This window comes from Balaenoptera borealis (genome assembly GCF_965194805.1).
Source record: "Balaenoptera borealis genome assembly, chromosome: 3".
Classification (NCBI taxonomy): Eukaryota; Metazoa; Chordata; class Mammalia; order Artiodactyla; family Balaenopteridae; genus Balaenoptera; species Balaenoptera borealis.
Genome location: NC_138866.1, coordinates 130,651,858 through 130,671,954, shown reverse-complemented (window position 1 = coordinate 130,671,954; position 20,097 = coordinate 130,651,858). Strand labels below are relative to the sequence as shown.

The window sequence follows — 20,097 nt, the reverse complement described above, 5'->3', positions numbered from 1 at the left end:
TTCTTCTGGGGTACTGAAGATGTTTTGGAATTAGATAAAGATGGTGGTTGTACAATATTGTGAATGTATTAAATGCCATTAAATACTATACTTTAAAAGGTTTAATTTTGTGTTATGTCAATTTCATCTCAGTTTAAAAAAAGAGAGCAAAAGAAAAAGGAAAATAGAGTGAGAATAACAGCAGTAAGGGATGAACAATTAGAAAATTTGGGCTATTTAAAAACTTAGACCACATGGTCATTTAAAGGAAAATAAAGAGAAAGAAAGAAGGAAAATGTAAGCTACTTAATGGGAGAAATATTTGCAATACAAATATTGGTCAAGAAATGTGTATCCTCATAATATAAAGAACGCTTACAAATGAAGAGTGAATAAACAACCCAATTTAAAAGTTTCTGCAATTTAAAATTACTGCAAACAATTCTCATAGAGCACAGTGGTGGAACATATTGCAGTATGTACAGAGTTAAGTGTCAAGCAAAACACTAAGGAAGACCTCTTTGAATCTCCATACTGATGAAATGATTTCCATGATAATGAAGTGGAAAAGGCAAACTGTAAAAGACCATCTATAATATGCTGCCATTCATGTAAGGATGGGGATATGAAAAAATATACATGTATTTACCCAGTTGTGAACAAGGAAAAAAGAAAAGATAAACCAGAAACTAAGGAGACTAGTTACGTGGAAAGGTGGGAGGAATGGGACCAGTAATAGGGGAAGAACAACAATCCTCAGAGTTCTAATTCTTAGAACTACAGTAATGCTTCATATTGCAAAAATAAATAGAGTCAACCATGAGGGGGAGGAACTCAAATTGGAATATAAACAATAAGAGAAATACTTGACTCTAAGATTAACATATGTAGGGGGTTCGGGGGAAAAACTAACCTATCTATTTAGTGTGTTGACTGGATACTGTAAGGGTAAAGAAACAAAAGCCCTGTATTTGAACACTGTATTTTAGTTAGTGCTTTCATTTTTAAAGGGGTATGTTTTAGCAATTCTGAAACTACTACATATTGGATTAAGGAAATAAGAAACTATTGTGGATAATGAAAGGTATGTTTCTTGCTGTTAGAGAAAGGAGTTACAAATAGGGAAAGAGGGAAGAATAAAATAAGTCATAATCAGAAACATCAGTATGGAGATACAAACACACAGATGGAGAGAGATAGAAGTGATTTAGGTGGGTGCATGTGTGTATGAGTAAACCTAAAAATATTTCCCAACTCTGTACATTAGTAGGGCCTAGAAGAAATGATTTCCCAGTAGCAATGAGCACACATAACACTCAGATCTTGGTTTCTAAATACTATTTTCCAATACAAAGAACCAGAGCTCCTTGAATAAATGGTTGATTCCAGGTTTGGGGAAGGAAAATATAAGATAAGCCTAGAACATCTGTGGAACCAGAAAATAAAGAAGTGTTCAAAAAATTATGTGGGCATGGTGAAAGAACACAGGGGCCAACTTAAAAGGAGCTCCCAATGGTCAAATCTTAAAAAAAAATTTAGAAGTAAAAATAAATAATTATAACAATAATGAAAACCCATAGACTAAAGTAAATATCATAAATCCATACTGATGTAGAACAACAACCGAGTACATAAAAAATGGAGGGGGGGGGCAGGGAAGAGTTCTGCCCTATAGTTAAATTCTGATGAATAAGTGTAGAAAGCATTATGGAAATAGAAAACTATCATTAGGCAAACATCATAGTATTAATTTATGTAGGCAAGAATGATCAATGGGTACTAAAATTAGTGAGTAAATGTATGATGAGCAAGACAATATTTGCATAGTCTCAAAGTATCTCCTCACAAAATATTTGTTAATTGAAAAGAGAAAAGTGGTAACTTTGTAGTGGAGAAGCCTGGCATACACCACCTTAACCAAAAGTGACCACATTTAACATTTGCCGAAATAAGACATATTGACTTCATGCACTCTTGATATGATCCACTAAAAGCACACACTATCATCACTGTTATCTTTATCAAAATTACATAACCCCAATCTCATCATTAAAGTATCAGACAAGCCAGATTGAGGACTTTTGTACAAAATTACAGCCTAGTTCTTCTCAAATGTGTCAAGGTTATGAAATACAAAGAAGGACTGAGGTACTCCCCCAGATTAGGGGGTTGGCATAGAGAAAAAGGAAACATGACAAAGAAATGCAATATGGAATCTTTAATTGGATTCTGAACTAGAAAAAAGAACATCAGTGGACAATTGGCAAAATTAAAATTATGGTCTTCAGACTAAATAGTATTTACGTATTTCAAAGATTGTTACATGTATTAACGTTATAATAATGGTTATATAAGATGTTAACATTAGGAAATAAGGGTAAAGAATATATAAGAACTCTCTGTACTATTTTTGAAAATTTCCTGTAAGTCTAAAATTACTTCAAAATAATAAATAAAATTTTGGGAAAAATTAAACAGAAACTTTACCTAAGATTTATAACTGGCAGTTAAACTTATGAAAATTTTTTATCTTCTTAAGTGACCAAACTGTAAACTGAAATCACAATAAGATAACATCTCACACTCACTCAAGTGAATAAGATTTAAAAGAATGACAACTTCAAATGTTGGTGATGATGGATAGTAATTGAAAATATCATATGTCACTGATATATATGGAGAGTGTGAAATTTTTCCACCTCTTTAGAAGACTCTTTGACAGTTTCTTATAAAATTAAGCAAAATATATCTTATAATCAAGCAAATTCCATTTTGAGGTAATTGCATAAAAGATTTGCTAACATATTCAAAATAGCTAAAGACTGGAAACAACCCAGATGTCCATCAGCAGGAGAATGAGTAAACAAATTGCAATATGCCCGTTCAATGGAATGTTACTCTATAACTAAACAGAAAAAAAATTTAAACTTACTGATACAGGGAATAACATGGATAAATCTCAATATCATTATGATGAGTGGAAGAAGTCAGACATATACTGTGTGATTTCATTTAATTAATTGTGAGAACAGGCAAAACTAATCTATGATGATAGAAATCAGAACATTGTCTCCTATGAGAATTAGGCTTAGCTGGAAGGAGGCAGTAGGGGAGGTTCTCAAGTAATAAAAAAAATTCTACCTCCTGAATAAGGTAGTAGTTACATGGGTATATACTTTTAAGAAAAGTCATTGAATTACACTATTAAGATCTATGCATTTAACTATGTAAATTTTACCTGTGTAAAATTATATATATATATTTTAAACATCTTTATTGGAGTATAATTGCTTTACAATGTTGTGCTAGTTTCTGCTGTATAACAAAGTGAATCAGCTATATGTATACATATATCCCCTCCCTCTTGCGTCTCCCTCCCACCCTTCCTATCCCACCCCTCTAGGTGGTCACAAAGCACTGAGCTGATCTACCTGTGCTATGCAGCTGCTTTCCACTAGACATCTATTTTACATTTGGTAGTGTATATATGTCCATGCCACTCTCTCACTTCATCCCAGCTTACCCTTCCCCCTCCCCATGTCCTCAAGTCGGTTCTCTACATCTGCATCTTTATTCCTGTCCTGCCCCTGGGTTCATCAGAACTAGTAAAGTATAAATTTTAAAAAATAAGGAAGCTCCTCATTACTGATATGAGCTGATCTGCTAGAAATATTAAAAATATTTATACATTACATAGATATATAAAATAAAAGGAAGTACAGAACACTATAAAAGTATGTGTGTGTACCTATGCATATACTCACACACATTTTGGGATGTGTGTGTGATGTGTGTATGTGTATGTATGTGTATATGTATGTCTGAAAGGAAACACAAGAAACTATAACACTAGTTGTCTCCAGGAAAGGGAAATTGAGTGGTTATAGAAGACAGAACTGAAAAGATAAATTACCTTTCACTGAAAATCTCTGTTTCAATTTTGAATTTTGTAACATATATTATGATTTTAAAAATAAAATTAAAAAAATGCTTCTGGGGGAAAGCAGTGTTATGATTTCTCTAGCTTATTTAAAAATACTTTAAAAATAACATGAAGTGAATATGGCAAAATGTGGTAGAACCTGGGTTACCAGTATTTGCAAAGTCACTGTTCTTTTCTCCTTATACTCTGTATGAAGTTTTATAAAATTCAGAACAGAGAAAATCTTTCATTGACAAGAACAAGTGAAAATCAGTGGATTACACATGTTTAAGAATTTATTAGGAAAAAACCACAGAGGAATACAGAAAAAATATATAAATAAATTAGAACATTTAAAAAAAACACTGATAAATTATACCAAAGAGGTGATTGGGGGACAGGGGAATGGAGAACTAGTGATGCTAAAAATCCATGAGTCAAACTCATTTCATTAAAAAAGACATAGCAGAAACAACCAAGACTGGAATGAAATGGATATTAATTGAGACAAGAGAAATTAACAGAGTGATGAAAGAACACTTTGTATTACTTCATCCTATCGTGTTTGCAAATCTACTTGGACTGTGATTTTCTAGTAGAAAGCAAGTTAAATATAAGATATAAAACAAAAAATAAGCAATAACCATAGAAAAAAGTGAGAACACTTTCTAGATAGTTAGCCTCAGTTCTACTCCAAACCACCAAAAACAAAGGAGAATTCAGATGATTTAAATGATGTGTTCGCTTAACTGCTGATGTTAATGCTAAACCTTTTCAACCCATTCTAGAGCACAGAGTAAAAAGAAAATCCTTAAAATTATTTTAACACAACCAGAAAATCTAATATACAAACATGACAAAAATAGAACAAAAAAGAAAATTACTAATCAGTTCCATCTAAGTAGTACACCTGCAAAAATTCCAAATCAAATTAAGATACTCATAATTCAGTAGTAAATTTAAAAAGCAAAACTTTTTTTAACCAAAATGAGTTTGTTGAATGAACAATAAAAGGAATATAAGGAAATTTCAATATTAAAAATGAATTATTTCACAATGATAAAAGTTTAAAGAATAATATAATTGTTTATGCAAAAAGCATTTGATTACATCTACCACTTGGTTTTGATTAAAATTCTTTAGAAATATATAAAAGGTAAGAGACTTTTCCTAACACAATACACAAGAATCTCAAATTTAAAATTAGCATCTTACTTTGATGACTGAGACCAGTTACATCAAAATAACTTACCTATTGGAACTAAGACCTGATACCACCCCTAGCAGGGTTCTATAAACAAGATAGAACTGTAAACCAACAAGTAAATTCAGTTTGTTCATCTAAGCAAATAGTTCTTCCATCACTGATAAAATATTACTCATATAGGGAAGTAGCTCATTCATCAGACAAAAATTTGATTATCTAAACTCACATCAAGGTCCTCATCTTACTCTTTCACCGACTTCAAACTATCGCAGGATAAATTTTGCCCACTCCTAACCAGTTCCCTGCCTTGAAAATCCTGCCTTAAACCACATCAGCGCATCCCTCAAAGCCCTAATTTCCTGCTTTTGAAACACTACTAAACCTTGTCAAAGTGGTGTTTTCCTTTGCTGCAGTAGGTTTCTGAGAGCCTTTTTGCTTAATAGACCAGCAAAAACATGCTGGTCAAACCCAAGAAGTATCCATTAAAACCTAATTAAATCAACGGTGGGTAATATTTCCACAACTGTTTAAGTGCTCTGAAAGTACCAGTCAGTGAATTTTATCAACATAACTAAAATCCAGATCATTTGGAAGAGGAGAATCACAGCTATCAGTATTTTCAAAGGATTTAGTACATAATTTGAAAAAAAATCTGAAAAGCCATGAGAAAGAGTAAGGAGATCACTTACCCCCAAAACAAAACAAAACTTTCAGGTATAGAAAAATTATCAAGTAAGAAAATAAACTGAAAGAAGATACCCCCACCACAAAGTGAAAATATTAACAGTAATTAAAATTATTGAATAAAAAGAAAGACATACCTTGTCCTTGGATAGGAAGACTACTGTTAAACACCAATTCTCCACTAAATTAATTTATTGAAGTTGATGAAATTGCAGTCTAAACTGTAATTTCTTCCAATGAGAAGACATATGAGACAGGAGGCAGAAGAAGAGACACACAGACCCACAGAACAAAAATTGAGCCAGTCACAGATGAGAATACAGCATATATGCAAGATGGCATTACAGATAAATGGGCAATTATTGGCAAATAATCGCAAGTAATGGCAAATAACTTGGCAACTTTAAGATTTGAAATAAAAAAAAAATTTCTCATGATTTAAGAATTTGAATTAAAAAACACAAAAGAATTAGAAGTTAACATAGGTGAAGAGTTTTATGGGATCAGTGTAAATATCTTTCTAAAATGACATGAAGCTCAGAAGCCATAGAAGCGAACATGGTTATACTTGGACATATAACAATCATACACATTCTTATAACAAAAATGAAGTTTTAAAGTGTGTAAAAAATATCTGTAATACTTGACAATCGAAAGTTTATTCCCCCAATAATAAATGACTCTCTGAAATTAGCAAGAGATTAAAACCTCCACCCACCCCCAAAATTGGACATAAAAAGAAAATTAAAATTACAGATGGCTAATAAACATATGAAAAAATGATCAAACTCAAAAACGAAAGAAATACAATTTAAGACAATAGTTTGGGCTATCACACCGGCAAAGATTTTAAATAGTCATAAAATTCATTATCTGTGAGGTTGTGGGAAAGCTGTCAATCTCATTCATTGCCATTTGAGGATAAAGTTGTTACCACATTTTAAAGGAAATCTTGTGATCATTTTCAAAATTTGAAATGTGCATATACTTAATCCCAGTATTTCCACTGCTAAGTAATTTATTATGATATAATAGACAAATGCAAATTATTGATATATAGGGAGGTTCATTGCAAGAAATTTGGTGCTAACATAAATATCTATGAATGAGAAATGCTTAAAACATTTAATTATATTTCATGTACAAAACAATCATGCAGTCATTCAACAAATGACACAGATATGTATTACTGAAACAGAAAAAGGGTATTGAAAAAACTGTTAAATGAAATGCAACTTGCAGGATAATGTGTACAATATACCTCCACTTCCAGAACCCCCCAAAATAGCTTGTGTGTGTGTGTTTGTGTGTGTGTGCATCTATCCACTTAAAGAATGCACACAACTCACTTAATAGAGGATAACTCTGGGAGATAGAATTGGGAGAGAGGAGGGCACTTAATTTATATATTAGATATTTAGATATGCTTTGAATTTTTGAAAAAAAGTTAATAGATCTTAATTTTTAAATTTACCACATGGCAAATGAAAATTATAAATGTATATTTATGGGAGCACTGAGCAATTCCATCATTCTGAGTTTCTTGTGCAATAATATTTCCTCTACTGAGGCTCCTGGGATTGAGTCAAGTGGAAGCAAGGGAAACAGTCACCATGCCCAAATTAAAGTCTCATCGATGATATCCCAACATGACCATTTCTCAGTTAAGCATTTCTTATCTGCAGGAGGAATCCACTGCAACACAGGAAAGAGAAGAGTTTCCATGCACAAAGAAGACTGTATCATTGTTTTGGAGAAGCTGATGGTAGAAGTAATGGTACCCACAGTAACAAATCCATCTCGTCTCTGTGGTCATCACCTGCAAGGACAGAGTGGGGAAAATTGGCAAAGGTGAGGCACACATTTTCTAAGGAGCATGTCAGGGGGGCTATGAAATCCTTGTACACTCTTCCTCTACATGTTCTGGAAAAATCTACCAAGAATACACAGAGAAAACCACATTTTCAGCAGCTGGGTGGCTGCTATGGCCAGAAAAGTGACTTTAAGACTTCTTAAAGGATGCCAAACACTGGTGATACTTTTTCTCCTTTGCTTGGCCAAAAAATGATGGAGATCTCCAACTATCTCAGATTTTTATCTGTCTCTTACCCTCTGAATTTGGCTCTTTAAAGTTCTAGGTCACTCATTCACTGACACAATTATTTCAGGCAAAACTACTTGTCTACATTCCAGTCTAATAATTATTGAGAATCTATTATATCTCATGCATATAATAATTCTCTGGTAACACAATGGATCCAGCCAAGGAGTTTAGTTTGTTGGTTAAGAAAAGTTAAGGAAATTTTTCATATTAACAGTAAATGTACTAACCGAGATGTAGAAAAGCTATGAAGGTATACAAGAAAAGTTGTATCTCTTTTTTTTTTTCCCACATCTTTATTGTAGTATAAATGCTTTACAATGTTGTGTTAGTTTCTGCTGTACAACAAAGTGAATCAGCTATATGTACACATATATCCCCATATCCCCTCCCTCTTGAGCCTCCTTCCCACCCTCCCTATCCCATCTCTCTAGGTCGTCACAAAGTACCAAGATGATCTCCCTGTGCTATGCAGTAGCTTCCCAATAGCCATCCATTTTACATTTGATAGTGTACAAACATCAATGTTACTCTCTCACTTCATCCCAGCTTCCCCTTCCCCCCCCCACCCTGTGCCCTCAAGTCTGTTCTCTACATCTGCATCTTTATTCCTGCCCTGCCACTAGGTTCATCAGTACCGCTTTTTAAAACTCCATATATATGCATTAGCATACGGTATTTGTTTTTCTCTTTCTGACTTACTTTACTCTATATGACAGATTCTGGGTCCATCCACCTCATTACAAATAACTCAATTTCGTTTCTTTTTATGGCTGAGTAATATTCCATTGTATATATGTGCCACATCTTCTTTATCCAATCATCTGTTGATGTACATTTAGATTGCTTCCATGTCCTGGCTATTGTAAATAGTGCTGCAGTGAACATTGTGGTACATGTCTCTTTTTGAATTATGGTTTTCTCAGGGTATATGCCAAGTAGTGGGATTGCTGGGTCATATGGTGGTTCTATTTTTAGTTTTTTAAGGAACCTCCATACTGTTCTCCATAGTGGCTGTATCAATTTACATTCCCACCAACAGTGCAAGAGGGTTCCCTTTTCTCCACACCCTCTCCAGCATTTATTGTTTGTAGATTTTTTTGATGATGGCCATTCTGACCGGTGTGAGGTGATACCTCAAAATGGATGAAAGACCTAAATGTAAGGCCAGACACTATAAAACTCTTAGAGGAAAACATAGGCAGAACACTCTATGACATAAATCACAGCAAGATCCTTTTTGACCCAACTCCTAGAGTAAGGGAAATAAAAACAAAAATAAACAAATGGGACCTAATGAAGCTTAAAAGCTTTTGCATAGCAAAGGAAACCATAAACAAGACGAAAAGACAACCCTCAGAATGGGAGAAAATATTTGCAAATGAAACAACTGACAAAGGATCAATCTCCAAAATATACAAGCAGCTCATGCAGCTCAATATCACAAAAACAAACAACCCAGTCCAAAAATGGGCAGAAAACCTAAACAGACATTTCTCCAAAGAAGACATACAGATGGCCAACAAATGCATGAAAAGATGCTCAACATCACTAATCATTAGAGAAATGCAAATCAAAACCACAGTGAGGTATCACCTCACACCAGTCAGAAGTTATATCTCTTAACTCATTATACAATCTGGTCTTTCAATTAGAATGTAACCATAAGTTATCAATCTTCAGAAAATTAATGTCTAACTTTCTACCCAGATGTGGTTGCTCCTAGAAAGCAAGGACTATTCTGACAAAAACCTTACCTTCAGAGGGTAGCCCTTGGACAACAGGTAGGTAAATAGGCTTTGTCTGAAGAATCTTGCTTCAGGGATTTACTGATATCATTCATTCCCAAAAGAGTTCCCAAGAAGTCATCCTCTGAGGGGGAAAAAAAGAAAAGAAACACCACTTCCAGTGAAAAAGGCAATTCAGCTGGAAGCTGGGAAGTCACCCTTCAGTACTCTCCCAGATTGATTTCATTTGGAAGCTGCTTTCTACTCCGTTACGCAGCTCTGAAATTATACCTAGCTGCTCATAACTCTATACATTTCAATATCAGCACCTTGTATCAGAGAGTTTCTCTCTTGTACATTTCCAAAGCTGACTAGATTGCCTGGATCCTGCTGAAAATTGTTTCTTTTTTATCATTTATTATTTTCTGCTTAGTTGGCCAGGTTATTTATAAAATCACTCTATATCATCTATTCATATATCTATCCTAAACAAAATTTTATTGAAAGCCTACTCTATGTCTGACAGCCCATTAGGTGTTTGTGTCACAAAAATGAATCTAAAAACATAATGCCATAAGAAATTAAAACTCAATTTGATGAATCAATCATACAAATAAAGAGCTGAGAAGTAACTTAGTAAATGGTATTATAAAGGTAGATTTAGTTTTAGGATAGAATAGTTGAGGAAAGACCCCCATTTAGGAAGACCTGTTATGACCCAAAGCTGTAACTTCCAATTACTATTCTCACTCTCATCTGGCTCTTGGATTGGTTTTTAATGCTATTTATCTACAACCAAATGTCATCAAACTTAAGAAGAGCAAGATATATCAATGCCTATCCATTTGAGGCCTTTTTCTAATAAACATGCAGTTCCCTGCCTGTATAGTCATACCTGCGAGGGTGTCCAAAGGACCACAGGTAGGAAGGGAGAGCATTGGCTGAGAAGTAAGTTGTCACCTCCTTCTCTAGAACTGACATTCAGAAGTTAAGGCAAAGGCATAGACAGTTTCCCTTTCCTTCTAGGCTCTATCACCTGACAGGAAAAAAAAGAGGAAAAGTAACAGTTTAAGAAAGAGTATATGCAGATATAAATGCACCTATGGGTACATATAAACGGTACACAAACACACATGCATGTAATCTAATTTAACAATAAAACATTCATAAAATGTGAGTATCCTGTGCTACACACAGACTGGGCAGGGTGGATGTTGCTAAGTCCTTTGTGTGTTAAGTGCACAATCTTCAGACAAGCACTGTTCTCCCTTCCCCCTGAGGTCCAATAGACACAGAGAGTATCTGACCAATAATTATGTTAGCAAGGTAAAATATTCTCATTCCATTAAGACTAAATGTTAGAAAACAATTTTTTTACTATTATGTACAGATCAATGAAAACATGGTTTCTCTATTACAACCCAGTGAAGTCCAACAGAAGCTCCCAACAATTCCAATGGCAAAAGAAAATTGTTTCTAGTTTATCAATTATCATAAGACCATCTTTAGAAAAAATGTCTGTCAATAATATCCAAATACCTAGAAACATTGGATTAAGCCAGATTACTCTTTTTAAAAAAGTAGTCTAAAATTTGCCCCAAAATAATAATCTAGTGAAAAGTGCTGGTCTATGCAATAATCAGAAGTGTACTAATTATTCTTCATCTAAAACATATCGATAAATACAATATTTTAATATATGATTTTTAAGCAATCTCAATATAACTATAGATGTGACAAAATGAAGAACACATTTGATTACTATGTTCAGATTATCTTCAAAAATGCAGAGAACAATGGCTTACATGTGATTTACTAATCTCAACTTTGCTGATCACCCAATGAACAAATGAAAAACTGTATCTATCTTAAAGTGATGGCTGAATACTCTTTCTGAAGTCATCTGCAGAACACTATATCACAAATTTTATCAAATGTATTTACAGGTTTTCTTCTATTATTATGTCAACCATTAAGATATATTGAAATACTAGATTTATGTAAAGGAGTAAAATTTTAACTTTTATATTAAAGTTAAGCAAAAAACATACCCTTGTTAAAACATGCATTGGTCTTCTGAATATAAACATATTGATACAAGGCCACTGTCTTATTTCATTTTCTTGCTTCCTGACAAGTCAATAAACAAATTTAGAAATATTTGTCATAATGTGATAGCTTATAATTCTATTTTCCAACACGTTTTTCCAAAATAATCTTACCTAAAATTTCAACAAGTATTTTAAAGATGTTATTTTTATAACTACATCTCTTATCATATAGTAACATACATGTAATAGCTCTAGATAACTTGTGTCCAATAGAACTTTGGTTTCTGCTGAACAAAGGTCTGGAAATCTTAGGGGTGAGAAATAGCATATCGCTGTGCATATGTTATTGCACAATGGCAATAGCTATTGGTCTCAGACACAGCAAATTTAGTCCTAAATATTCCTGCTGGAAAATATATAGATGTGGACTTTGAGTTTTCTGAAAGTCCCAATAGAAGATAAGCAACCATTGCCTTCAAAGGAACCTACACAGACACACTTCTTCAGAAAATATTTAAGAACTAAGTTAAGATAATGTATTGAGGAAGAGAAAGATATTAAGTGCCTCTACTGGGAAAAGAAACACAACCTTCTTAAATCCCTGTCTCTGTAAAACCTGCTACTACTAAGGAAATCTTGGCAAATGGTAGCAAGTGCTCTGGCTTACATCACACCTGATTTTTATATAGTTGGATGGCAGAAACATGTTCAACAGTGTTTCACAACCTTTTTTTCCCATCACCTTCCTGGATATCCTTCTTAGACATTTTCTCCTAGTTTTCAACCCTGCTCCCAAATTTTAGTACCACAGATATGCTGTATATCTGCTTATGTACTATGGCTGTTTGGAGGACAATGAACTACTGTAATATTTAAGATTTCTTTTGATCCCCAAGAACCAATTTTTCACCCCAGGATGATGACATCGACTATGTTGAGAATACACTGTGAATACTCATTAATTTGAGAAAAATAACTAAACAGGTAAGGAGTGCATAGAGTGTTCCATTCTGTCATGAACTGTGTTTGGGGCAGTTTCCCATTCTCTTCAAATGGTCACTCAACAGGACACACTGCTGAGGTTTCAGGGACCTTCTCTCAATCATATACCTTATTTTGGCCCAACATCATCTTCATTCCTAAAAAGGAAGGAACTATTCAAGCACTCTCAATGTCCAATGCCTTTATGCTTTGAGCTAAGCACAGAAGTGTGAAAAATCCTATAATCTACAGGAATGGAAACCACGGAGGACTCACCATATTATTAATGTATGTATCTGATGTTATAACAAGGGTCCTCCCAAAATAGATTAAACTATTGACAAGCAAAATAAAATGAACAAATAAACAAAAACAAATCAAAAAAACCACTGGCTAGCAACGGGTAAATTTGAACGGTGGTATATTGTCAATGAATCTTCTGGAAACTTCACAGAGATCAGCACTGATACTGATAGTAATGCAAACCTAATATCAATGGCATGTTACTGAGTTTAGAAATTTTTTTGTTTATTTATTTATTTATGGCTGTGTTGGGTCTTTCGTTTCTGTGCGAGGGCTTTCTCTAGTTGTGGCAAGCAGGGGCCACTCTTCATCGCGGTGCGCGGGCCTCTCACTATCGCGGCCTCTCCTGTTGTGGAGCACAGGCTACAGACGCACAGGCTCAGTAATTGTGGCTCACGGGCCCAGCTGCTCCGCGGCATGTGGGATCTTCCCAGACCAGGGCTCGAACCTGTGTCCCCTGCATTGGCAGGCAGATTCTCAACCACTGCGCCACCAGGGAAGCCCCTGTTACTGAGTTTAAAGTGCAACTAGAACTTTGCTTTCCTCCAGAGCCACCTCCTCTCAAGAAAACACAATGAGACAAATAGTAGCATTCCTCCAACCAATCTAGCTTTCAGTTTCATGGGTTTTCCCTATAGTTATTCTGGGCTTTACTTTTATGTCATTGACCTTTGCTCAGAAATGTATTATTTACTCCCTTTTACTTGATTTGGGTTTAATTCTCTAGTTTAGTCTTTTTCTTGCTTCTTAGGGTTAAAGCTTAGATTATTTGTTTGATATTTTTCCTCTTTTCTAATATAATCATTTAAAACTATAAATTTCTGTCTAGGCATGTCTTTAGTTGTATCCCACTCAGTTCTAAATGTTTACTTTTATAATTTTGTCTTTGACCATGGGTTCTTGTAAAGGATGTTAATTTCCAAATATTTAGTAATAACCCAGATTGACTTGTTTGATTTCTAATTTAATTCTTCTGTGGTCACAGAACATACTCTACACAATTTCAATCTTTTAAAATTCACTGAGTTCAGTTTTATAACTTAGCATATGACCTATGCCAGAAAATGTTCCAGATGTGTTTGAAAATAATTTGTGCTCTGCTATTGGTAGGTAGAATGTTCTATATATGTCAGGTCAAGTTGGTTGATAAGATTGCTCAAGTATGCTATAACCACACTGATTCTCTATATTGGTCTATCAATTATTAAGAAGAGGGTCCTCTTCAGTACCTCTTCAGGCCAGATGTTACTGCTTAATTGCCTATTTATCCTTTTGATCATGTCGGTTTTTGCTTTATGTAATTTGAGACACTATTACTTGATGATTATGTAATTAAACCTTCTATCGTATAATATCCTTCTTCATTTCTAGTAATATTTTACCATAAAGACTATTTTCTCTGATGTCAGTATAGCCACTCTTGCTCTATTCTGGGTATTCTCTGCATGATATAATTACTAATCTTTTACTTTCAGACAGTTTGTCTTTTTTGTTCTAAAGTATCTCTTTTATGAACAATGTATACCTGTTTAATTTTTTAAATGAAATCTCCCAGTTTCTGTCTTTTAAATTTAATATAATGGTCATGTGGTTGGATTTATGCCTGCCATTTTCCTATCTGTTTTCTAGATGTCATATCATTTTGGTTTCTCTGTTCATTCTTAGCTGCCTTTTTTGTATTAAATAGATACTTCTTATTGTACTATTTTAATTCTTCGGCAGTTCTTTTAATGTTTTTGAGTTATTTGCTTAGTACTGACCCTAGGGTTTACAAAAGCACCTTAAATTATCACAATCTACTTCAGAGTAACACTAATTTTGTTATATGTCCTTTTATATATATTGAACTCAGTTTCAGAGAAGTGATTCTGTCACTCATTTTGTCCAGATTTTCCAACAGATCAATTATTGAAGCCATCATTGGCCCCAGCATGTTTATAAAGCAACTGTGAGCCTGAGATAGGTGACAAACACTGAACAATAAGGATCCCATCACCACTGGATACACAGTCCATGCTATTAAGTCATGGAGACCAGCAAACACAATCAGTGACCCAGTTCCATGTTTGACTCATGCAGATAGACTCTCAGTGTCATTGGAACATTGCAAGTCCCTAAAAGAATATCAGTATCCTCAGGACAAAATGCTTACCTTTGTGAGAATTCACAAAGGCCTTTGAGAATGGAAAGCAGAATTATTCCCAACACTTTCTTTCATGTCTCATCTCAAGGGGAAGGGATAAACTCATCCATATGAAACCCAGTTTTTGGAACACATCAACCTGTGGGAAAGAATAAATGTGCATTTAGATGAGAAGTAGGATGAGTCCATTTGTCAACTATATACAAGACAGGAGTGTTCACTATGTATATGCATGTAATACATATTATCACTCTACTGAGATGTTTCTGAAATTATTCAAAAGACAGATAGTGCAAAAATTTGGGGTGGAAAAGTGCCTCACATGACTCACCAGGTTATTAATGCCTCACACTCTTTGGATTAACAGACACCTCACAAAAGCAATAAAATTCTAAATTGCTTAATAAAATAATAAAATAATCTAGGAACATACATTTATTAAAATTGGATATTACATATGGAAGGCATTGTTTTGATTTTTCCCAGAGAAAGGAGCTGGTGCAAGTGACAAAAACAGCACTTCTTTGGTGTGGCAGTGAGAATTCCAAGCAGCAAAATGTCCCTTCTCTCTAACATCACTTCCAATCTGCAAAGCACAAGTGAAATTAGGGAGTTGAGCAACAAAACTTTCCTAATGTAATATTTAGTAACAAGTTGTTATAAGGAATACCTCAAAGATATTCCGTGGCAATCAATATGACAAGAACTATAAATGCTCACTCCTTGGAACATATTAGTTTAGAAATATTTGTTCTAAGACATTTGTCTCAAAGTTTCCTCAGTGTACCCACCATAACTTCATCCATTATAACTAGGATCTTTCTTTAAACACATTAGAAATCCATTGGGGGTATATAAAAGTGGCTAAGGAAATCCAGGTAAAACAAACAAACACAAGAACTGGAAATTTAATCATTTCACATCTGAAAATGTTTAATGCAGTATATAGTTGAAGCCAGTACTCGTGTGTTGCTCTTTTGGTTGATGAGAAAAATAAAAAAACAAAGAAACAATAATTCAATCCTAGTGACTGGTTGGCAAGCAAATTAAAATATATTGTGAAGGTTTCACATATAGTACCTACTTTTTAATTATCATATATTTGTTTCACTTACTAGGGAAAAGTAAAAATCCATAATCTGTATTTTGACCACCTATAAATAGCCCTCAAGAGAGGACTCCAGCAGCTCAGACAACTGTGTGAATGGCTCAAGTGTAGGTACAACCATTTCTAGAATCTTCAGTGCTCATGTGCTAGTTTCCCAGGGTCTGTTTACTACAAGTGTATTTATGCTGCCAGCTAAAGACTCAAAGGGTTGCAATTTCGCCTGAAAATTAGATATGAATAGACACTGTACAGTTCAGTTCCTCTAATGCAGGCAAGCAGCTTAGCTTTCTAATACCACAGTTCTTCCTGATACCACATGAATGACATCACTGATCTCCACCCTGTAAATATTTTGCTTAGGGTGGGTATCTATGCTAGACCTCAGTTTCACAGAAGTGATTGTGTAACTCATTTTGTTCAGATTTTTAAATGAGATCAATTATTATAGCAATCATTGATACACATGAGTTTCTAAAATAGGGCACTGCTCACCTCAGAAAGTGAAAGAAACTCCTTAGTTCATCACTTATCTACTCTACTCAGTTATGGAGACCAGACCCCACATCAGTGATCCAGGCTCCACAGCTGACTATCATAGACAGTGCCTTACGGTAATTGGAATATTATATAATCTTTAGAAGGAAGGTCAATATTTTAGGGACAAATGCTTACTGACTTGAGAATTCCCACTGGCCTCTTAGGATGGGCCTTTCCTTCATGTCGCATCTCAAGGGGAAGGAATAAACATTTTCATAGGAAACCTGAGCTCTATCCTTGTTACCCTGTGGGAGTAGAATAAAAATGTGGAAAGATTAGAAGTAAACCTGTCCATTGGTCTGTCAGGCATAAGACAGTAGGGTTCAATAATGTACCCTCCTATTAAATAAGCTAATGCATTGCTCTGCTACGATGTTTTCAGTGTTATTCCAACAACATTAATTGTGTTAGGCTCTCTGGCCTCCATAAGAGCAAATATTGTCCAACATTTTCTGCCAGACAAATTAAACGTGCAATCAGACTGTCGGAATGTGCTTAAAGTTCCAGGAAAATGTTAGCCTGGTGAACAATTCAATCAAAACAATACATATAATGCATATATATTCTGTAAATTAAACCTCAGAATTATTTTATCCTCAAAGATGACCGAATGGATTGGGGAGGAGAAAACTGCAAAAAGCCATGATAGGGAAATAAAGAACAGTCGTCTAAAAATCACCTATAGCACTAAACTTGCTTGAGCTCAGGAACCTGGCAATTTGCAGAGGATGCACAGTTACTCTATGCCTGATTCTACATGGTATGGTCACAGCAATGCAGGCAGGACTCACACAGGCACAATAAATACTGACATGTGACTAGAGAGGTTGGGAGGGTGCAGAGAGGAAAAGTCAGACACTGAGCCCTCTCACCATGAAATACTTCCCGTCCTATTGTCAGGGTGGTGCTCACCAGGCCACACTGCTGAGGATTCAGTGACATTTGGCCAAGCACACCCCTCAGTAGAAACAATTTCTCTCCGCCACACTGGTGAGGAATGGCTTTACCATCGTCTCCATGCTTAATTCCTGTATGAGGCATTAGTAGGAAGACTGAGAAAATGCAAAAATTCTGGAAAAGAACAGAAAGAAGCCTCAAAGAATCACCAGATTATTAAGTCCTCACACTGTTTGAATTGACAGACTCTACACAACACCAATTACATTCTTGATTACTTAAAAAATAATAACCCAGGAAAAATTTATAAAAGATTAAATGTTACCTTGAGAGTGCATCATTGGATTTCTTCTTAGATAAGGAGCTGGCAGAAGTGACAAAACCAGCTCTTCTTTGGTGGGGTGGTAAGAATTCCATGCAATTCCAATATTACTTCCAACCTACAAACCACAGAGGAAATTAGAGGAGTTGAGAAAGAAAACCTTCCAAGTTGAATATTAATTGATAAGAGGTTATAAGGAATTAATTACATACATTTGTTGACCACCTGTATGATAAGAATGAAAATAGCATTGTTCCATGGAACAGGAAAGTATAGAAAGTCATTTGTTCTAAGACCTGGTCAAAATTTCCCCAAAGGACACTTAGAATCACTCATTAAAACTGGGATCTCCCTTAAAACACATGTGAAACAGACTGAAGGAATATGAATATTAACCAATAAAATGCCAAGAACTGGAAAGGCAATAATTTCACAAATAAAAATATTTAATGCAGCATATACTTGACTCCATCACTCAAATGTCTAGAAAATTTCTCTTTGGGTGAGAAGAAAAATAACTGTATGAATTTTTGTGACTGAGTTAACAATCAAATCAAAACATCCCCTGAGATATTCCTGTAAATACAAACTACTTTTAAATTTCCATATATTTGCTTTATCTAAAAAAAATGACAAGTAAAGACATAATATCTTTTGAACTGACTATGTAATTGACCTCAATAGACTACTGCTCACTCACAAGATTGTAGCATCTAAGGAAATCTTGTGAATGGCTCAAGGGTAGACAAAAACATATATCCTGGGTCTCACTACTAATGTGCTGGTTCTCCAGAGTCTGATTACTATGAGTGAATGGATGCTGTCAGCCAAGCACTCTATGAGTTTCCATGTCGTCCCTAAACCAGACATTTATAGATCTCTGTACAGCTCATTTCCCTTAATGTATGCAATCAGGTGAGCTTTCAAACACTTCAGTCCTGGCTGGTACTTCTACTAGACCAATTGAGCTCCCTCCACATTTTTTGCCTAGCATGGTACCTGGGAGGGACCTCAGCTGACAAATGATTTTGTCACTCAATTTGTTCATATTCCAATGAGAAACATATGTGAAGTTATCATTAATCCAGGCACATTAGTAAAAGGGACTTTGATCCTGAGATATGTGGCAGTCACTGAGCACTCAGGGATCTGACACCTTCAGACACATTGACCCACAGTATTCAATAATGCAGACCAGTCATCACAGTCGATGACAGCCCCATGACTGACTAGCACAGCCAGAGTCTCATTGTCATATGATTGTTACAATGTCCTAAGAGGAATGTCAATATTTTCAGGATGAAATGCTTACTGATGTTACAATTCCCACTGGCTCTTGAGGATGAGATGGTAAAATTATTTTCAATACTTTCCTTCATGTCACCTCTCAAGAAGAGGGATAAACTCTTTCATATTAAACTCAACCAGTGGTCCATACCTGTGGAAATAGAGTAAAAATATGGAAAAATGAGATGTATATATGTCTATTTGTCAAACATGCACAAGACAAGCAGATTTATTATGTACCTTCATATTAAATATACACATATTACTTTACTAGAATGTTTCTGATGTTATTCAAAGGGAGAAAGCACAAAAACCTTGGAAATAAAGGAGACAAAATATTGGACCTCACCAGATAATTAATAACTCACATTATTTGGATTAACAGATACTTCACAAAACCAATTACTTATCTGATTACAAAAAATATAATAAAAATAAGCCGTAAAAAGAAAATTTGTTTAAAATTGGTTATTACCTTTGGAGTTTATTATTTTGTTCCATCCCAGGAGGGGGAACAGGTGAAAGCAACAAAATCAGCACTTTTTTTTATGGCGGTGAGTATTCCATGCAATTCCAAAGTCACTTCCATTTTTCAAAGCACAGAGGAAATAAAGGAAGTTGTGATATGAAACCTTCCCAATTGAATGTCAATTGATAAAAAGTAATAAGGAATTAACCACAGATATTCACTTGACAATCTATATAATGAGAAAAAATTATGTTTGTTCCTTGGAAAAGGGTAGCATAGGAAATCAATTTTTCTAAGACCTTCATCTCAAAGTTGACCCCAAATTCCCCCTGACTATTACTTACTAAAATTACAACTTCTCTTTAAACATATAAACCCA

At 34.7% G+C, this 20,097-nt stretch overlaps 1 long non-coding RNA gene across 18 annotated transcripts in view; it reads right to left on the bottom strand.

Moving 5' to 3' along the window:
- Window positions 1-4,179: 4,179 nt before the first annotated feature.
- Window positions 4,180-20,097, bottom strand: part of LOC309625545 — a 42,295-nt gene continuing 26,377 nt past the window's right edge. For 10 of the 18 annotated variants that reach the window (XR_014242568.1, XR_014242577.1, XR_014242578.1 and 7 more), the window contains 6 exons: window positions 17,966-19,831; window positions 15,532-17,814; window positions 15,108-15,237; window positions 10,516-10,656; window positions 9,651-9,765; window positions 4,180-7,611 (listed from right to left, as the gene is read on the bottom strand). This is a non-coding gene — a long non-coding RNA (uncharacterized lncRNA). The remainder of the gene's footprint in view (window positions 7,612-9,650; window positions 9,766-10,515; window positions 10,657-15,107; window positions 15,238-15,531; window positions 17,815-17,965; window positions 19,832-20,097) is intronic. The other 8 variants (XR_014242570.1, XR_014242571.1, XR_014242572.1 and 5 more) reach the window with 8 other exon arrangements.